Source organism: Rhinatrema bivittatum, unplaced genomic scaffold, assembly GCF_901001135.1.
Source record: "Rhinatrema bivittatum unplaced genomic scaffold, aRhiBiv1.1, whole genome shotgun sequence".
Lineage (NCBI taxonomy): Eukaryota > Metazoa > Chordata > Amphibia > Gymnophiona > Rhinatrematidae > Rhinatrema > Rhinatrema bivittatum.
Window position 1 is genome coordinate 183,708 of NW_021820740.1, and position 18,707 is coordinate 202,414.

Consider the following 18,707-nt stretch of genomic DNA (forward strand, 5'->3'; position numbering starts at 1 on the left):
TCAGGGAGCGATTTCCCGCCGCGAATCGTTTTCGTACGGAAAATGGCGCCGGCCATACGCGTATGGCCGGCGCCATTTTCCGTACGGAAAATGGCGCCGGCAGGAGATCGACTGCAGGAGGTCGTTCAGCGAGGCGCCGGAACCCTCGCTGAACGACCTCCTGCAGTCGATCTCCTGCCGGCGCCATTTTCCGTACGAAAACGATTCGCGGCGGGAAATCGCTCCCTGACCCCCGCTGGACCTCCAGGAACTTTTGGCCAGCTTGTGGGGGGCCTCCTGACCCCCACGAGACTTGCCAAAAGTCCAGCGGGGGTCCGGAAGGACCTCCTGCCGTCCAATCTTTTTCGTCTATGGCCGCCGCCATTTTTCGGCGCCATTTTGGAAAATGGCGCCGGCCGAAGACGACAAGATGCAGGAGCAGGAGCCCGTTCCGGACCGCTGCCGTTCCGGACCGCCGCTGGACCCGCAGGTTATTTAAGTTATTTGGGGGGGGTTCGGGAGGGTGGGGGATTTAATTTAAAGGGTCGGGGGTGGGTTTTAGGGGGTTTTAGTGTGCCGGCTCACGATTCTAACGATTTATAACGATAAATCGTTAGAATCTGTATTGTATTGTGTTCCATAACGGTTTAAGACGATATTAAAATTATCGGACGATAATTTTAATCGTCCTAAAACGATTCACATCCCTAGTGAATAACCCCCTTTATGACTATTAGGGATGTGCAGAGCAAAAGTTTAAGTTCATATGTCCATAAGTCGAAAGGGGGTCCCATTTGCGGTCAATATGGACATATGGAGAATTCCATAAGTTGAGTCTATGTCCATATGTGCAAATAAAAATTTAAACCCCTCACCCTCCTTAATCCCCCCCCCCCCCCCCAAGACTTACCAAAACTCCCTGGTGGTCCAGCGGGGTCAGGACGCCCCCCGGAGCGATCACGCAGAAAATGTCAAGTTTGGTCATATGATCAGCACTCCAAACATTGCATCATTTCCACATTTTGTCTTTGGCAATTTCTTTTTATAAAGGTTTTTGTGCCTCGCTTTTTCTTTTCCTTCAGTATATCTAAAGGCTACAGGTAGTTTTGTTGATGGTTTGATTCACTTTCCCACTTGCAGCAATTTAAATAGTATTGTGTTCCATATTCAGCCTAGAGAAAAGAATCACGTGACGCGGCGTCACGTGATTCCCCGCGCGATCGCTCCGGGACCCTCCGTTCGACCCAAAAGGAACTTTTGGCCAGCTTGGACACCCCCAAGCTGGCCACCCCCAAGCTTGGACACCCCCAAGCTGGCTACCCCCAAGCTTGGACACCCCCAAGCTGGCCAAAAGTTCCTTTTGGGTCAAACGGAGGGTCCCGGAGCGATCGCGCGGGGAATCACGTGATGCTGCGTCACTCCGACGTGGCGCCGACGTCACGTGATTCCCCGCGCGATCGCTCCAGGGGACCCTCGTTCGACCCAAAAAGAACTTTTGGGCAGCTTGGGGGGGGCCTCCTGACACCCCCAAGCTGGCCAAAAGTTCCTTTTGGGTCGAACAGAGGGTCCCGGAGCGATCGCGCGGGGAATCACGTGACGCCGCGTCACGCCGACGTCACGTGCTCCTCGCAAAGGAGTTCAGAATTGGCAGAAATGGCGTCCTGACTCCTCACTGGACCACCAGGGAGTTGTGGTAAGTCTTTGGGGGGGGGGGGATTAAGGAAGGTGAGGGGTTTAAATTTTTATTTTGGATCAACAATCGCGATTTCCAACGTATTCAACATAGCTATGTTGAATAAGTTGGAAATCCGATCGTTTACGTCTTATCACTTTTTTAAGTTAAAAAAAAAAAAAAGTAGTGTTTTACATTTAAGTTCAAAACGAATGCACACCCCTATTGTTCGCCTCCCCCCCCCCCTGTAACAGGAAGGTGATTCATAACCAAAGAAATTGCCATACTGGGTCAGTCCAAGGGTCCATCAAGCCCAGCATCCTGTTTCCAAAAATGGCCAATCAAGGCTGCAAGTACCCAAAAACTAAGATCCCATAGCCACTGCTATTACTGGCATCAGCATGGGATCTTATTTTCTAAGACAACTTGATTAATAGCAGTTAATGACATCTCAAAGACCTTATCCAAATCTTTTATAAATCCAGCTACTCTAACTGCACTAACCACATCCTCTGGCAACAAATTCCAGAGCTTAATTGTACATTGAGTGAGAATTTTCTCAGATTAGTTTTAAATGTGCTACTTCTAACTTCATGGAATGCCCCCTAGTCCTTCTATTATCTGAGAGTAAATAACTGATTCACATTTACCTGTTCTAGACCTCTTATCATATCCCCCTCAGCCAAGCTGAACAGTCCTAACCTCTTTAGACTTTCCTCATAGAAGAAATGTTCCATCCCCTTTTTCATTTTGGTTGCCCTTCTCTGTACCTTGTCCAGCACAGCTATCTTTTTTTTTTTCTTGTTTTGAGATGTGGTGACCAGAATTGTACACAGTACTCAATATGTGGTCTCACCATGGAGCGAATCAGAAGCATTATGAGATTTTCTGTTTTATTCATCATTCCCTTCCTAATAATGCCTAACATTGTTTTACTTTGACTGCCGCTGCACACTGTATGGACTATTTCAATATATTATCCACTATGACACCTAGATCTTTTTCCTGGGTGGTAGCTCCTAATAAGGAACCTCATATGTAACTACAGCATGGATTACTTTTTCCTATATGCATCACCTTGCACTTGTCCACATTAAATTTCATCTGTGATTTGGCTGCCCAATCTTCCAGTCTTGCAAAATCCTCCTACAGTTCATCGCAATCCACTTCTGATTTAACTACCCAGAATAATTTTGTATCATCTGCAGATTTGATTACCTCACTCATCGTACAATGTGGAAATGAATTTATAAATATATTGAAAAGCATTGGTCCAATTACAGATCCCTGAGGCACTCTACTGTTTGCCCTTTTCCACTTAGAAAATCCTAGTTTTCTGTCTTTTTTTTGTTTTTTTTTAACCAGTTTGTAATCCACAAAAGGACACCACCTCCTATCCCATGACTTTTTTAGGTTCCTTAGAAGCCTTTCTTAAGGGACTTTGTCAAATGCCTTCTGAAAATCCAAATATACTACATCTACTGTCTCAGTTTTATCCACACATTTATTAGCTCCTTCCAAAAATAAAAAATGAAGCAGATTTGAGAGGCAAGACTGGCCATGGGTAAATCCATGTTGACTTTGTTCCATTAAGCCATGTTTTTCTATATGCTCTGAGACTTTGATCTTTAGAATATTTCCACTGGCTTTCCTGGCACTGAAGTCAGACTCTCTGATCTATAGTTTCCTGGATTGCCCCTGGAGCACTTTTTAAATATTGGGGTTACATTGGCCACCCTCCAGTCTTCATGTACAATGGATGATTTTAATAATAGGTTACAAATTTTAACTAATAGTAGGGATGTGAATCGTTTTCCATATCGTCTTAACGATAGAAATCGTGTGGCAGGGCAAGAAAATCGTCTTAGGCACGATTTTTTAGTTAAAAAATCGTTAAAAATCGTTTTTTCCGATTAGTGCGCACTAACTCGAGTTAGTGCGCACTAACGGGAGTTAGTGCGCACTAACTGGGAGTTAGTGCGCACTAACTGAAAATGATACAATTTGACACTTTTCAGGTCAGTTAAGGTCAGTTTAGGAATGAATATGTATTCCTATTGGCTGCCCTCTTATTTATTCATGTTACCAAGTTTCCTACTGACAGTATATGGGGGATGGGAAATGGAAACAGTTGGTAGCTTGACAAAACAAGTAATGTGATCAGTCAATGTGACTAGAACTTGTGCCCTAACCCTGATACCAGGGGTATTGTGATCTTCCTGCACACAGTGCCCTATCCCTATTAATACCAGGAGTGTTGTGATCTTCCTGCACACAGTGCCCTATCCCTAATACCAGGGGTGTTGTGATCTTCCTGCACACAGTGCCCTATTCCTGATACTGGGGGTGTTGTGATCTTCCTGCACACAGTGCCCTATTCCTGATACCGGGGGTGTTGTGATCTTCTTGCACACATCCCGATATCAGGGATAGGGCACTGCATGCAGGAAGATCACAACACTCCTGGTATTAATAGGGATAGGGCACTGCATGCAGGAAGATCACAACACTCCTGGTATTAATAGGGATAGGGCACTGCATGCAGGAAGATCACAACACCCCTGGTATCAGGGATAGGGCACTGTGTGCAGGAAGATCACAATACCCCGGAGGAGTGAGGGTCAGGCAGCTCCCCCCTGTCTGTGAAGCCAGCCTCTCACTAGTAATGCAGGGAGGGAGCTGTCTCAGACTTCACCATCCTCCCCCCCCCCCTTACCCACACACCATTCACTAGCTGGGACATGGGGGAAGTCAGGAGTGAGGGTCAGGCAGCTCCCCCCTGTCTGTGAAGCCAGCCTCTCACTAGTAATGCAGGGAGGGAGCTGTCTCAGACTTCACCATCCACCCCCCCCCCTCACCCACACACCATTCACTAGCTGGGACATGGGGGAAGTCAGGAGTGAGGGACAGGCAGCTCCCCCCTGTCTGTGAAGCCAGCCTCTCACTAGTAATGCAGGGAGGGAGCTGTCTCAGACTTCACCATCCTCCCCCCCCCCCTCACCCACACACCATTCACTAGCTGGGACATGGGGGAAGTCAGGAGTGAGGGTCAGGCAGCTCCCCCCTGTCTGTGAAGCCAGCCTCTCACTAGTAATGCAGGGAGGGAGCTGTCTCAGACTTCACCATCCTCCCCCCCCCCTTACCCACACACCATTCACTAGCTGGGACATGGGGGAAGTCAGGAGTGAGGGTCAGGCAGCTCCCCCCTGTCTGTGAAGCCAGCCTCTCACTAGTAATGCAGGGAGGGAGCTGTCTCAGACTTCACCATCCACCCCCCCCCCCTCACCCACACACCATTCACTAGCTGGGACATGGGGGAAGTCAGGAGTGAGGGACAGGCAGCTCCCCCCTGTCTGTGAAGCCAGCCTCTCACTAGTAATGCAGGGAGGGAGCTGTCTCAGACTTCACCATCCTCCCCCCCCCCCTCACCCACACACCATTCACTAGCTGGGACATGGGGGAAGTCAGGAGTGAGGGTCAGGCAGCTCCCCCCTGTCTGCGAAGCCAGCCTCTCACTAGTAATGCAGGGAGGGAGCTGTCTCAGACTTCACCATCCTCCCCCCCCCACCACACACCATTCACTAGCTGGGACATGGGGGAAGTCAGGAGTGAGGGTCAGGCAGCTCCCCCCTGTCTGCGAAGCCAGCCTCTCACTAGTAATGCAGGGAGGGAGCTGTCTCAGACTTCACCATCCTCCCCCCCCCCCCCTCACCCACACACCATTCACTAGCTGGGACATGGGGGAAGTCAGGAGTGAGGGTCAGGCAGCTCCCCCCTGTCTGTGAAGCCAGCCTCTCACTAGTAATGCAGGGAGGGAGCTGTCTCAGACTTCACCATCCTCCCCCCCCCTCACCCACACACCATTCACTAGCTGGGACATGGGGGAAGTCAGGAGTGAGGGTCAGGCAGCTCCCCCCTGTCTGCGAAGCCAGCCTCTCACTAGTAATGCAGGGAGGGAGCTGTCTCAGACTTCACCATCCTCCCCCCCCCCACCACACACCATTCACTAGCTGGGACATGGGGGAAGTCAGGAGTGAGGGTCAGGCAGCTCCCCCCTGTCTGCGAAGCCAGCCTCTCACTAGTAATGCAGGGAGGGAGCTGTCTCAGACTTCACCATCCTCCCCCCCCCCCCTCACCCACACACCATTCACTAGCTGGGACATGGGGGAAGTCAGGAGTGAGGGTCAGGCAGCTCCCCCCTGTCTGTGAAGCCAGCCTCTCACTAGTAATGCAGGGAGGGAGCTGTCTCAGACTTCACCATCCTCCCCCCCCCCCCCCTCACACACACCATTCACTAGCTGGGACATGGGGGAAGTCAGGAGTGAGGGTCAGGCAGCTCCCCCCTGTCTGCGAAGCCAGCCTCTCACTAGTAATGCAGGGAGGGAGCTGTCTCAGACTTCACCATCCTCCCCCCCCCCACCACACACCATTCACTAGCTGGGACATGGGGAAGTCAGGAGTGAGGGTCAGGCAGCTCCCCCCTGTCTGCGAAGCCAGCCTCTCACTAGTAATGCAGGGAGGGAGCTGTCTCAGACTTCACCATCCTCCCCCCCCCCCCTCACCCACACACCATTCACTAGCTGGGACATGGGGGAAGTCAGGAGTGAGGGTCAGGCAGCTCCCCCCTGTCTGTGAAGCCAGGCTCTCACTAGTAATGCAGGGAGGGAGCTGTCTCAGACTTCACCATCCTCCCCCCCCCCTCACCCACACACCATTCACTAGCTGGGACATGGGGGAAGTCAGGAGTGAGGGTCAGGCAGCTCCCCCCTGTCTGTGAAGCCAGCCTCTCACTAGTAATGCAGGGAGGGAGCTGTCTCAGACTTCACCATCCACCCCCCCCCCCCCCTCACCCACACACCATTCACTAGCTGGGACATGGGGGAAGTCAGGAGTGAGGGACAGGCAGCTCCCCCCCTGTCTGTGAAGCCAGGCCTCTCACTAGTAATGCAGGGAGGGAGCTGTCTCAGACTTCACCATCCTCCCCCCCCCCTCACCCATACACCATTCACTAGCTGGGACATGGGGGAAGTCAGGAGTGAGGGTCAGGCAGCTCCCCCCTGTCTGTGAAGCCAGCCTCTCACTAGTAATGCAGGGAGGGAGCTGTCTCAGACTGGTATCAGGGTTAGGGCACTGTGTGCAGGAAGATCACAACACTCCTGGTATTAATAGGGATAGGGCACTGTAAGAGATGACTGTAGTAGATTGAATAAAGATCTGATGTTTCTGCTCTCCTCACACCAAACAAAAACAACACACAAGCAGAGAAGCCCTTCTTACAAAGCTGAGCTAGTGAGTTAAGTAGGAGGAAAAGTAAACATACTGGTGCCAGTGTGGCTACTTAAAAATACACTTACCAACAATCAATTACATATATTTGAACTGTGTACAGTTCCAGCCAGGACCACCTTTCTAAAATGCACAGTGATTGGCAAATTCAACATGCACTAGCATTTCAGGTGCCTGCTAACAAAAATAATAAACAAACAAGTTCTAGTCACGTGAGTGCTGATCATTACATTACTTTTTTTGTCAAGCTTCCAACTGTTTCCATTTCACATCCCCCCAACCATATTGGTAACATCAATAGATAAGAGCACAGCCAGCCAATAGGAATACATACATACATATTCATTCCTAAGTGACCTTACTGACCTGGGAAGTGTGAACACTTTGTTTCATTTTCTGTTGGTGTTCGTTAGTTTCCAGTTACATTTCCCATCCCCCCAACCATCACCTCAGTGGTAACCTTGGTAATATCAATAGATAAGAGGGCAGCCAGCCAATAGGAACACATATTCATTCCTAACTGACCTTCAGTGACCTGGAAAGTGTTTATTTGTATCATTTTCAGTTAGTGCGCACTAACTCGAGTTAGTGCGCACTAACGGGGAGTTAGTGCGCACTAACTCGAGTTAGTGCGCACTAACATGATTTAACGATTTTTAACGATAAATCGTTAGAATTTCTATTGTATCGTGATCTATAACGATTTAAGACGATATAAACATTATCGGACGATAATTTTAATCGTTGAAAAACGATTCACATCCCTAACTAATAGATCAGAAGTTTCATTTTTAAGTTCCTTCAGTACCCTAGGATGCATACCATCTCTTCCAGGTGATTTTCTACTCTTTAGTTTGTCAGTCTGGCCTACTACGTCTTCCAGGTTCATAGTGATTTGGTTCAGTTCCTGAATCATCTCCGGAACTGGTATCTCCAACATCCTCATTAGTAAACACTGAAGCAAGAATTCATTTAGTCTTTCTGCAATGGCCTTATGTTCCCTAAGAGCCCCTTTAACCCCTCCATCTAATGGTCCAACTGACTCCCTCACATGTTTCTTGCTTCGGATATATTTTAAAAAGTTCTTATGAGTTTTTTTTTTTGCCTTTATGGCCAAATTCATTTCAAATTCTTAGCCTGTCTTATCAATGTTCTAAACTTAGCTTGACAATGCTGATACTCTTTCCTATTTTCTTCAGATGGATCCTTCTAATTTTTGAAGGACTTTTTTTGGCTAAAATAGCCTTTCACCTCATCTTTTAACCATGCTGGTAATATTTGTGCCTTCCTCCCACCTTATTGCATAGAATACAATTCTGCTCCCTTTGCAAGTCAGACAGCGAACCAGCTTCAGATGCCTTTGCTCACAACTCACAGCCTGGATGTTGAAAGGCTGATTCTGCAGCCACTGGGTCTCTCTGAAAATGTCTTAGGACCTCGAAGCTTCTAGGGAGCCTCCCACTAGAAAGTCCTATGGAGGGGGTTTTCTGTTGTGAGCAAAATGCCCTATCTCTCCTTTCTCCTGTCACACACAAACTGCTTCTGCACCTTTCTGAGAGTGGTCTAAAAAAACAACTTTGTTAGTGTTGATCTAAGTGCAATTGTCACATACTGCCAAGGTGTAAATGCTATACCCATCTCTATACAGCCTATAGTTGTTCACTTCATTCTGGGGCCTGCTTCAGTTGAACCCACCTCTAAGGCCTCCCCGTGTCTTGGGACCTCATTGTGGTGCTGGCTCAGCTGATTAAAGCTCCCTTTGAGCCATTGCGCACCTGTGACCTGAAGTGCCTGACCTGGAAGGTTATATTTTTGGTGGTGTCACTTCAGCTCGCAGGGCTAGCGAGCTCCAGGCCCTTAGTGATGTATCCACCTTTATACCAAATTTTTATCATGACATGGTAGTCTTGCATACAAACCCCAAGTTCCTGCCTAAGGTGGTAACGGATTTCCATTCTTAACCAGTCAATCGTCCTGCCAACACTTTTTCCCAGGCCCCATTTGCACCTAGGTGAATGAGCGCTGCATGGTTTGGATTGCAAGAGAGCCTTGGCCATCTACCTGGAGCAGACAAAGCCCATAGTCCACCCAGCTTTATTTCTTTTGATAGAAATAGGTTGGCAGTTGTCTTTTCCAAATAGACAATATCCACATTGGCTAGCAGATTGCATCTTATACCCAGGTTGGACTGCATTTGGGGGTCATGTCAAGGCTCATTCTGTCAGAGCCATGGCAATATCGTAGCCCACTTGCGAACAGTTCCCCCCTCTGCTAACAGTTCTGTCGTGCCTGTTGGCAACTGGTTAGGTGTCATTTGGTCCCCTTTTGTGTTGGGGAGTGGCCTGTTGCTAGGGATTCACCCATGCTGCTTGTTCTAGGAGAAAGCAGTTGCTTTCCTGTAACAGGTATTAGTCCTCACAAAAACCCACCTGCCACTCCATGGAGTTGGGTTCTCATGTTTTATTTTTTATCATAATTCTTTGTTATGAGACTGAAGAGGGACCTTGCATGGATTCATGGTATAGGGTATGCTGGGCCTTGGTCAGTGTACCCAGTCAAAGTTCTGGGCTCCATCTGATGTCACCCATGTGTGAGGACTAACAACTTGCAGTTCTAGGAGAACTTCTGTTACAGGTAGGCAACTCTGTTTTCTCGAGTGTCACTAGGATGGGTGGCTTCAGGGCCCATGATTGCACGGTTCCAGAGGGATTTGCATAGCTCCAGGCTACAGATTGTTCTATAATAACCAGACTAAGTCTAGGGTGGCTATGTGGTAAAATAAGGGAACAATCCCAGGGTAGTTGTGAAATTTAGACTCATGATGCCAGGATTCTGCTTTAAGTGGAAATCCATAAGAGCAGGAGGAAACTAAGAAATATGGAACTTTTCATAGACCCTGTGCTTACTGACCATCTGACACCATTATGTTGTCCGCACTCCTGCCACTGGCCCCATACTATAGAGCATGTGTGACAGTTCAGATGCCTCAGTGGACTCTTGATTGAGATGAACACAGTGTGTGAATTTAGATTCATTGTGGTTGGACTAGTTAAGTGGGAGTAATTTATCAATTTAGATGAAATAAGATGTATATTTTTACATGAAATGAAAAGCACTCTCAGAAGGGGACCATTAACTCCTTTACCTCCAAAAATAAAAAAATGAAATTATTGTAAGACTAAAAGGAAAACAATAAAGGAAAACTGAAAGAAACCAGTAGATATTTTCAGGAATCGCTTACCTCTCTCTACTTAATTTACACAACATTAAATACAATTAATGATATGAACCTATTAAATTATCCTGTTTCTATACTGTGGGAAGCTGTTGAAAATGTTTGGATTGCTAGAGGGTATGACTACTAGTAATATGAGCTTTAAAAAGTGTGCATGACTCTGAGAGCAGTGCTATCTTTTAAATTATGACTTCAATGTCTTCAGATTGCATCTTATAACATTGAGCCTGAGTTTGATGCAAATAGAAATTATAAACAGAAAATTTTAAAGCATTGTTAGATTCATGAGTGTGATTCCAATATTGTTACAGAAATGCCTTTATTGTATTTCACACTAAATGTTGATGTGCTTATCCTGTGCACTGACTCATGATTTGTTTTATCTGAGATTGTACTCCATATTTCTGTCCCCCCACCTTCATTTACTTTTATTTTATTAATTATCACAGATGCTGTGTCTTTTTGTTTTTCATCTTGTGGAAGCCAGGACAGGACTTCAGGTTTGTTACCAAAACATGAACATGGATTCATGTATTGCCGGTTAAAATATCCCAGGGGTATTTTAGTTGAAACTCTCTCCTAAAACATTGTGTGGCTTAGTTAGCTGGATATAAACATCTAAATTACTAGCATGGGCATGCAGCTGACTATCTTAGTTATCCGGTTATGTCTAACCGCCTAACTTAAGGGCAGCCCTGTGGCCAGATCAGAGTTACGATTTTATTTTATTTATGGCTTTTATATACCAGCATTAGTGTGCAAACATCATGCCGGTTTACATTATAATGAAAAACTTGGAAAACAAAGTACAATGAACAGGGTGGGGGGGAGGGAGAACAATAACTTGAGTTGAAACGAGAGAATGCAGAGCAGGAAGAAGTATAGCGGAACTCAGACATGAAATAACAATTGATATAAAGAGGTGGAATGAGAGGGCTATTCAGAACTTATATACATGGTAAAGATTATATTATGTACAAGGTGGCGGTAATAAATACTAGGGATGTGAATCGTTTTTTGACGATTTAAAATATATCGGACGATATTTTAAATCGTCAAAAAACTTTAGGGCCACGATACAATACCAATTCCCCCGATTTATCATCAAAAAATCGTAAATCGGGGGAAGGGGGAGGGCAGGAAAACCGGCACACTAAAAACCCCTAAAACCCACCCCCGACCCTTTAAATTAAATCCCCCCCCCCCCCCGAACCCCCCCCCAAATGCCTTAAATTACCTGGGGGTCCAGCGGCGGTCCGGAACGGCAGCGCTCCGGAACGGCCTCCTGCAATTGAATTGTGTTGTCTTCAGCCGGCGCCATTTTTCAAAATGGCGGCGCAAAATGGCGGCGGCCATAGACCAACACGATTCGACTGCAGGAGGTCATTCCGGACCCCCGCTGGACTTTTGGCCAGCTTGGGGGGGCCTCCTGACCCCCACAAGACTTGCCAAAAGTCCAGCAGGGGTCCGGAACGACCTCCTGCAGTCGAATCGTGTTGGTCTATGGCCGCCGGCCATTTTGCACCGCCATTTTGAAAAATGGCGCCAGCTGAAGACAACACAATTCAATTGCAGGAGGCCTTTCGGACCGCTGCCGTTCCGGACCGCCACTGGACCCCTAGGTAATTTAAGGCATTTGGGGGGGGGGGTTCGGGAGGGTGGGGGATTTAATTTAAAGGGTCGGGGGTGGGTTTTAGGGGGTTTTAGTGTGCCGGCTCACGATTTTCACTATATTTCAAACACCCCAAACGGCAACAATACGATTCCCTCCCCCTCCCAGCCGAAATCGATCGTTAAGACGATCGAGGACACGATTCACATCTCTAATAAATACATTTCACAAGTTAAATGGCTAGCTCTGAATACTGGAGTTAGTTGCCTAATTTACGAGGTTACTTTCCTCCTCTGATTGCCTCTTGCTTGCCCAAGGAAGTGCACTTTCTTATCTGACTAAATTCTAGACATGTAACTAGTTATCCAGCTAGAATTTGGCTGGGTAAGGGCTAAATGTAGCCAGGTAAGCCATTTAGACAGATAACTATTATGTTATCTTGTCTAAATGGCTTTTGAATATGGTAGGGTTGTGCATTCGTTTTTCAACGTATTGGCAATCCACAACGTATATGTCCCTATTCATTGTATTCGTGGTGAAGCAAAAAGTATTGACTCCCCACGAATATAACACATCATACGTTTATCAGCGCATGCTTTTCTTCGCCACCATTTGCAATCAGAGGATGCCACTTGGGTGTAACCATAGCCAAAAACCCACCCCATTCCTGTGAGTCATCAGTGACCTCACAGCCCTGTCACAGTGGGTCGGACAGGTTGGCACAGATACTGGAATGCAACATATCAGTGATAACATTTTGTGAGATGCCACTGAATGCAGCAAACTGCACTGTGCTTGGTGACAATTTTCCTGATGACCCAGCATTATATATATATATTTTATATATACTTAAGCACGCGGCGTGCCACACACTTTCTTTGCAGCGGTTGATGTGGGGAGGTGGTCTCTGTGGAAGGTAGCTGCACTCAGCTAATCTGAGTTCAGAAATCTATATTGAATTGCTAGTTACTCAAATATTTGGCTGCAGTGCCTGTGCCAGCTAGCCCTGTTTTTTAAGCAGTTTATTTAGGTGATCTGAGACGTTCTTTCTGTGCCAGGGAGAGAAGCTGCTAGCTAGGCTGCAAGCAAGCATCATTTGGGTGTTGTGGGTGGGAGAGATATATTCAATTTTTAGCTTGTTTGCTAGAACTTCCATTGGAAAATATTTCAGCAATTTTCCTACTGTGCCAACACAATTCAGCTTTTTTAAACTGAATTTGTTTAATTGAATGCACTCAGTCTCTCTGTGCACTGGGTAGTTAGCAGACTATTGGGAGAGTCTGTGCAGTGAAATACCCAGTCTGCTTCTTGTGTGCTTACAAGCAAGCTGTGTGCACACCACCACACATTACATTACTGCATAGCAAGGCACTGTGACAGTGGGCAGCCAGTAGGCAGTGACATTAAATCCATAATGTCAGGGAAAGCTAGATCTGGTTGAGTGATTGGGACTGGCAGAGGAGGCACTTCAAAAGGCACTAGTACCAGTCCCCCATTAAAGTGAAAAAGGGACCTGTTGCAATCTAAACTTTTTGTAGAGGCCACATGGCTCCATCCAGAGAAAAAATGAAATCTAGTAAGCATGATGCATCACCACCACCTGTTTCTGACCCTGTAGTTTTGGAGGTGAGGGAAGGGGAGCCTGAGTATGCAAGACAAAATGGCAACCCCCCAAAGCAACAGTACAACAGCAGTCCTAGCGTTGCCAATGTAGCGCAGGCACTGTTTGCTTCTGATTCCTATGAAGAATCACCTTGTGTGGGATTCTCATCAGAAACAGAAGAAGTAATAGCTGACGAAGTTTTAGGAGGATCAGTCCTGTCTTTGCCTCCACTTCAGTGCAGCAGGGGAGAGATGAAACTGATGAGAAGAACAGTCAGCACAGGCACAGTGGTGACTGAGGCCCCTGGCATTGCTTCTCAGGGTGAACCCACTACTTCAGATCCTGTGCCAGCATCCACCCCCAAGGCTATACAGGAGAAGGGAGGATCACAAAAGACATGTATGTGATGGAGGACCTGCATTTTGCTCGGTGTAATTACTGTGGCACGGCTATTAGCAGAAGCAAGCAAATGGGACATCTATCTAATTTTTGCATGACGCTATCATATGAAGAGGCAACACCCAACAGTACTGCCATCTGGGGATGGTGGCAGTACCAGTCAGGGACCCCTTACAAGTAGAGGTGTGCATTTGTTTTTCATGAATTAGACAATGTTAACGACATTGTTTAATTCATCATTGTTCGGCACATTGCCAAAAAAATCTAAATTCCACAAATTTTCGGGTTAAAGTCTGTTTTTTAATTACTGCGCACTAACTGATGTTAGTGTGCATTAGAGATGTGAATCGTGTCCTCGATCGTCTTAACGATCGATTTTCGGCTGGGGAGGGGGAGGGAATCGTATTGTTGCCCGTTTGGGTGTTTAAAGTATCATGAAAATCGTGAGCCGGCTCCCTAAAACCCACCCCCGACCCTTTAAATTAAATCCCCCACCCCCCCCCAACCCCCCCCCCAAATGCCTTAAATTACCTGGGGGTCAGCGGCGGTCCGGAACGGCAGCGGTCCGGAACGGCCTCCTGCAATTGAATCGTGTTGTCTTCAGCCGGCGCCATTTTTCAAAATGGCGGCGCAAAATGGCGGCGGCCATAGACCAACACGATTCGACTGCAGGAGGTCGTTCCGGACCCCCGCTGGACTTTTGCCAAGTCTTGTGGGGGTCAGGAGGCCCCCCCAAGCTGGCCAAAAGTCCCTGAGGGTCCAGCGGGGGTCCGGAAAACGATCTCCTGCCACGAATCGTTTTCCGTACGGAAAATGGCGTCGGCAGGAGATCGACTGCAGGAGGTCGTTCAGCGGGGGTTCCGGACCTCCTCCTGCCGGCGCCATTTTCCGTACGGAAAATGATTCGCGGCAGGAGATCGTTTTCCGGACCCCCGCTGGACCCCCAGGGACTTTTGGCCAGCTTGGGGGGCCTCCTGACCCCCCCAAGACTTGCCAAAAGTCCAGCGGGGGGTCCGGAACGACCTCCTGCAGTCGAATCGTGTTGGTCTATGGCCGCCGCCATTTTGCGCCGCCATTTTGAAAAATGGCGCCGGCTGAAGACAACACGATTCAATTGCAGGAGGCCATTCCGGACCACTGCCGTTCCGGGACCGCCGCTGGACCCCCAGGTAATTTAAGGCATTTGGGGGGGGGGGTTCGGGAGGGTGGGGGGATTAATTTAAAGGGTCGGGGGTGGGTTTTAGGGGGTTTTAGTGTGCCGGTTTTTCCTGCCCTCTCCCTTCCCCCGATTTACAATTTTTTGACGATAAATCGGGGGAATTGGTATTGTATCGTGGCCTAACGATTTTTGACGATTTAAAATATATCGGACGATATTTTAAATCGTCAAAAAACAATTCACATCCCTAGTGTGCATGGAATATCCATTAGTGCATAGAACCGGGACTTAGGGTACAGTAAATGCCGTCTCACCATTACTGCGCAGTAACTCTGTATCAGTGCGCACTACGTGTATGACAGTGCACATTGATATGTGTGTGCGGGTAATATAAAATGATACTAAATTGACATTTTTTTTGTCAATTTAGGGATGAATATGTATTCCTGTTGGTTGTCGTTGAGGTGCTGTTTTTTACAGATTGTTTTATATGGTGGAATAGAGCTATTAGCTTGACAAAAGTTCTAATCCTACTGTAGTGTCTGTGATTATTGTGATTGTCATCATTCATGTGACTAGAATTTGTCTATTCTTCTATTACCAGGCACTGGCAGATGAAATGTTTTGAATGTGCCAATCCCTGTGCTGCAGTTTAGAAAGGGGTCGTTGCATAATATTCATATGCATCATTTTGAATTGGCCAATTAATAGGTTATTTTCCCTCCTACTTTTAGTCACTAGCTATAATAACTATATATAAGGGGTGCTCTGCTTGTGTGTTTTTGTTTTGTGGGTTTGAGGAGAAAACCTCAGCTCTATTCAATCAGTCATTAGCTGCAGCTGTTGATAGTTAATAATACAGTCTTTATTGTTAAGGGGTAGCTGGCTTAGCTAGCTGATACTAGCCAGTCTAGCCTATATAGCTAGTAGCCAGTGGCCACTAGCCAAAGTAGCCATAGCCAGTACCAGTGAGCTTGCTAGCTAGAACTGCCTACCTACTGCTACTTTTTTTCTGTTTCTAATTGAGTGAGCTCTTCATTCGCAGCACTCCAGCAGCAGTGCTTGTAAAGGAACAAGGTAGGTGCCTTCTGTGCATTATATTTTTATTAATATTATATAGATGTATTAACTTGTTTAATTTACTAGATTTATTATAGATAGCTTGGCTATTAGCCTAGTGTCACTGGCTAGTAGCTAGCTATTAAAGCCAGTAGGCCACTACTAGTATAGTATATCAATTTTAAGCGGTGTACCGCAGGGATCGGTGTTGGGACCGGTCCTCTTCAATATCTTTGTGAGCGACATTGCGGAAGGGATAGAAGGTAAGGTATTCTTTTTGTGGATGACACTAAGATCTGCAACAGAGTGGACACGCCGGAAGGAGTGGAGAGAATGAGACGGGATTTAAGGAAGCTGGAAGAGTGGTCGAAGATATGGCAGCTGAGATTCAATGCCAAGAAGTGCAGAGTCATGCATATGGGGAGTGGAAATCCGAATGAACTGTATTCGATGGGGGGAGAAAGGCTGATGTGCACGGAGCAGGAGAGAGACCTTGGGGTGATGGTGTCTAATGATCTGAAGTCGGTGAAACAATGTGACAAGGCGATAGCAAAAGCCAGAAGAATGCTGGGCTGCATAGAGAGGAATATCGAGTAAGAAAAGGGAAGTGATTATCCCTTTGTACAGGTCCTTGGTGAGACCTCACCTGGAGTATTGTGTTCAGTTCTGGAGACCGTATCTCCGAAGAGACAGAGACAAGATGGAGGCGGTCCAGAGAAGGGCGACCAAAAAAGTGGAAGGTCTTCATCAAATGACTTATGAGGAGAGATTGAAGAATCTAAATATGTACACCCTGGAGGAAAGGAGGAGCAGAGGTGATATGATACAGACTTTCAGATACTTGAAAGGTTTTAATGATCCAAAGACAACGACAAACCTTTTCCGTAGGAAAAAATCAGCAGAACCAGGGGTCACGATTTGAAGCTCCAGGGAGGAAGATTCAGAACCAATGTCAGGAAGTATTACTTCACGGAGAGGGTGGTAGATGCCTGGAATGCCCTTCCGGAGGAAGTGGTGAAGACCAGAACTGTGAAGGACTTCAAAGGGGCGTGGGATAAACACTGTGGATCCATAAAGTCAAGAGGCCGTCAATGAAGAGTGGGTGGCTCGCCAGAATGACGGCTACTGCCTGGAGATAATACCCTTATTCAATAAACATACACATGGTTACTGTGACTCCAACATAGCTCTAAGCTTCAACAGCAAGAGGAAATGTGGAAAAAAGGATTTGCACTCACAAAGCAGGGAGTAGCTGGCTTGTTACGGCGGTTACTACCCCAAACCAAATAAGCCTGATATTTCACTTTCAATGCATATCCAGCATAGCTCTCTGCTTCAACGGCAGGGGAGAAGAAAAACTGATACTTCACGCATATCCAGCATAGCTCTCTGCTTCAACGGCAGGGGAGAAGAAAAACAACCAATAAGGGCTGAAAACCATAGTCTGGGTAAAACAAATAAGCATGGGTGTAGCTTGCTTATTGCGGCGGTTACTACCCCTAACTAATCAAGCTTGATATTTCACTCGGATGCAGCTCCATCACTGCTCTCTACATTAATGGCGGGGGTGGAAGGGAAATAGAACCAAAGAGCTAAGAGAAACAGATAAGTATGAGAAAAAAATGTGTGAAACTGGATGGGCCGTTTGGTCTTCTGCCGTCATTTCTATGTTTCAATTCTGCTACTAAACCTATAATTGGCCAATAGTATATCCAATATCCTGTATTAAATATCTGCTCTATGGTCTTGGGGTATATAAAAATACTTTCATCTTGTCATGTTCTAGGAGCTGGCTCTTTTTTATATATATGTTAGTATCCTTCCTGTCCTGTGAGTCTGATTCCAGCTCATGTCTCTGCTCAGAGTGCTCTCAGGTGTATCATCCAGTTTCCATTCCTAGGAGTGGCATGTCCCAGTTTAGTATTTTTTCCCACTATTGTAGAAGTCTGCAGGGACTCTTGCTTTTTTCAGGGATTCAAGTAATGTAAGTTTTTAAAGAAATATGAGGCTGGAAGTTGCATGGTTGTTATCCAGGGAAAGTCTGCATGGCCTGTCATCCCTTTGATGCTTGGCTTGAGGCTTCTGCTCCTGTGTGAGATTTGGGGGATGGGAGGTAAGAAGTGTTAGAGAGGGAATCCCTTACAGGTAAGACTTGAAGTGGGAGGGAGAAGTTATTATAGTCCAAAGAACAGAATAGGCCTGAAAAGGATAGGAAAAAATAGGAATAGGATTGCAGTGCCACAACTGCTATAACCTCAATGCTTGGCTTGCATGTAGCATTAACAGAACAGCCAGTAGCCTAGCCACTGCCAGGAGGCTAATGTAATGAGTGAGTTACTGCAGCCTAATTTCAGTCTGCTGCAATTTGATGCTCTGGCCAATGCATGGTATAAATAATATATAATACTGCAATTGCAATATAATATATATACTATATCAAATTATCAATTGTCAGTGTCACTCACTGACTATTAATAATCACTATAATCCTTCTTTGTCCAGTGGTCTGGGGCTAGCCTATAGCATTAGCTAATTCTATTAGCTCAAATGTTAAAAAATAAATACCAAACTAATTTATTAACTTGTTTAATCTACTAGATTTATTATATCCTTCTTTGACCACAGGATCATCATGCCACTACCAGTACCCTTTGGGGAAAAAAAAACATGGTGCTAGTATTAGTGCTACCGGAAAGAGCTGTC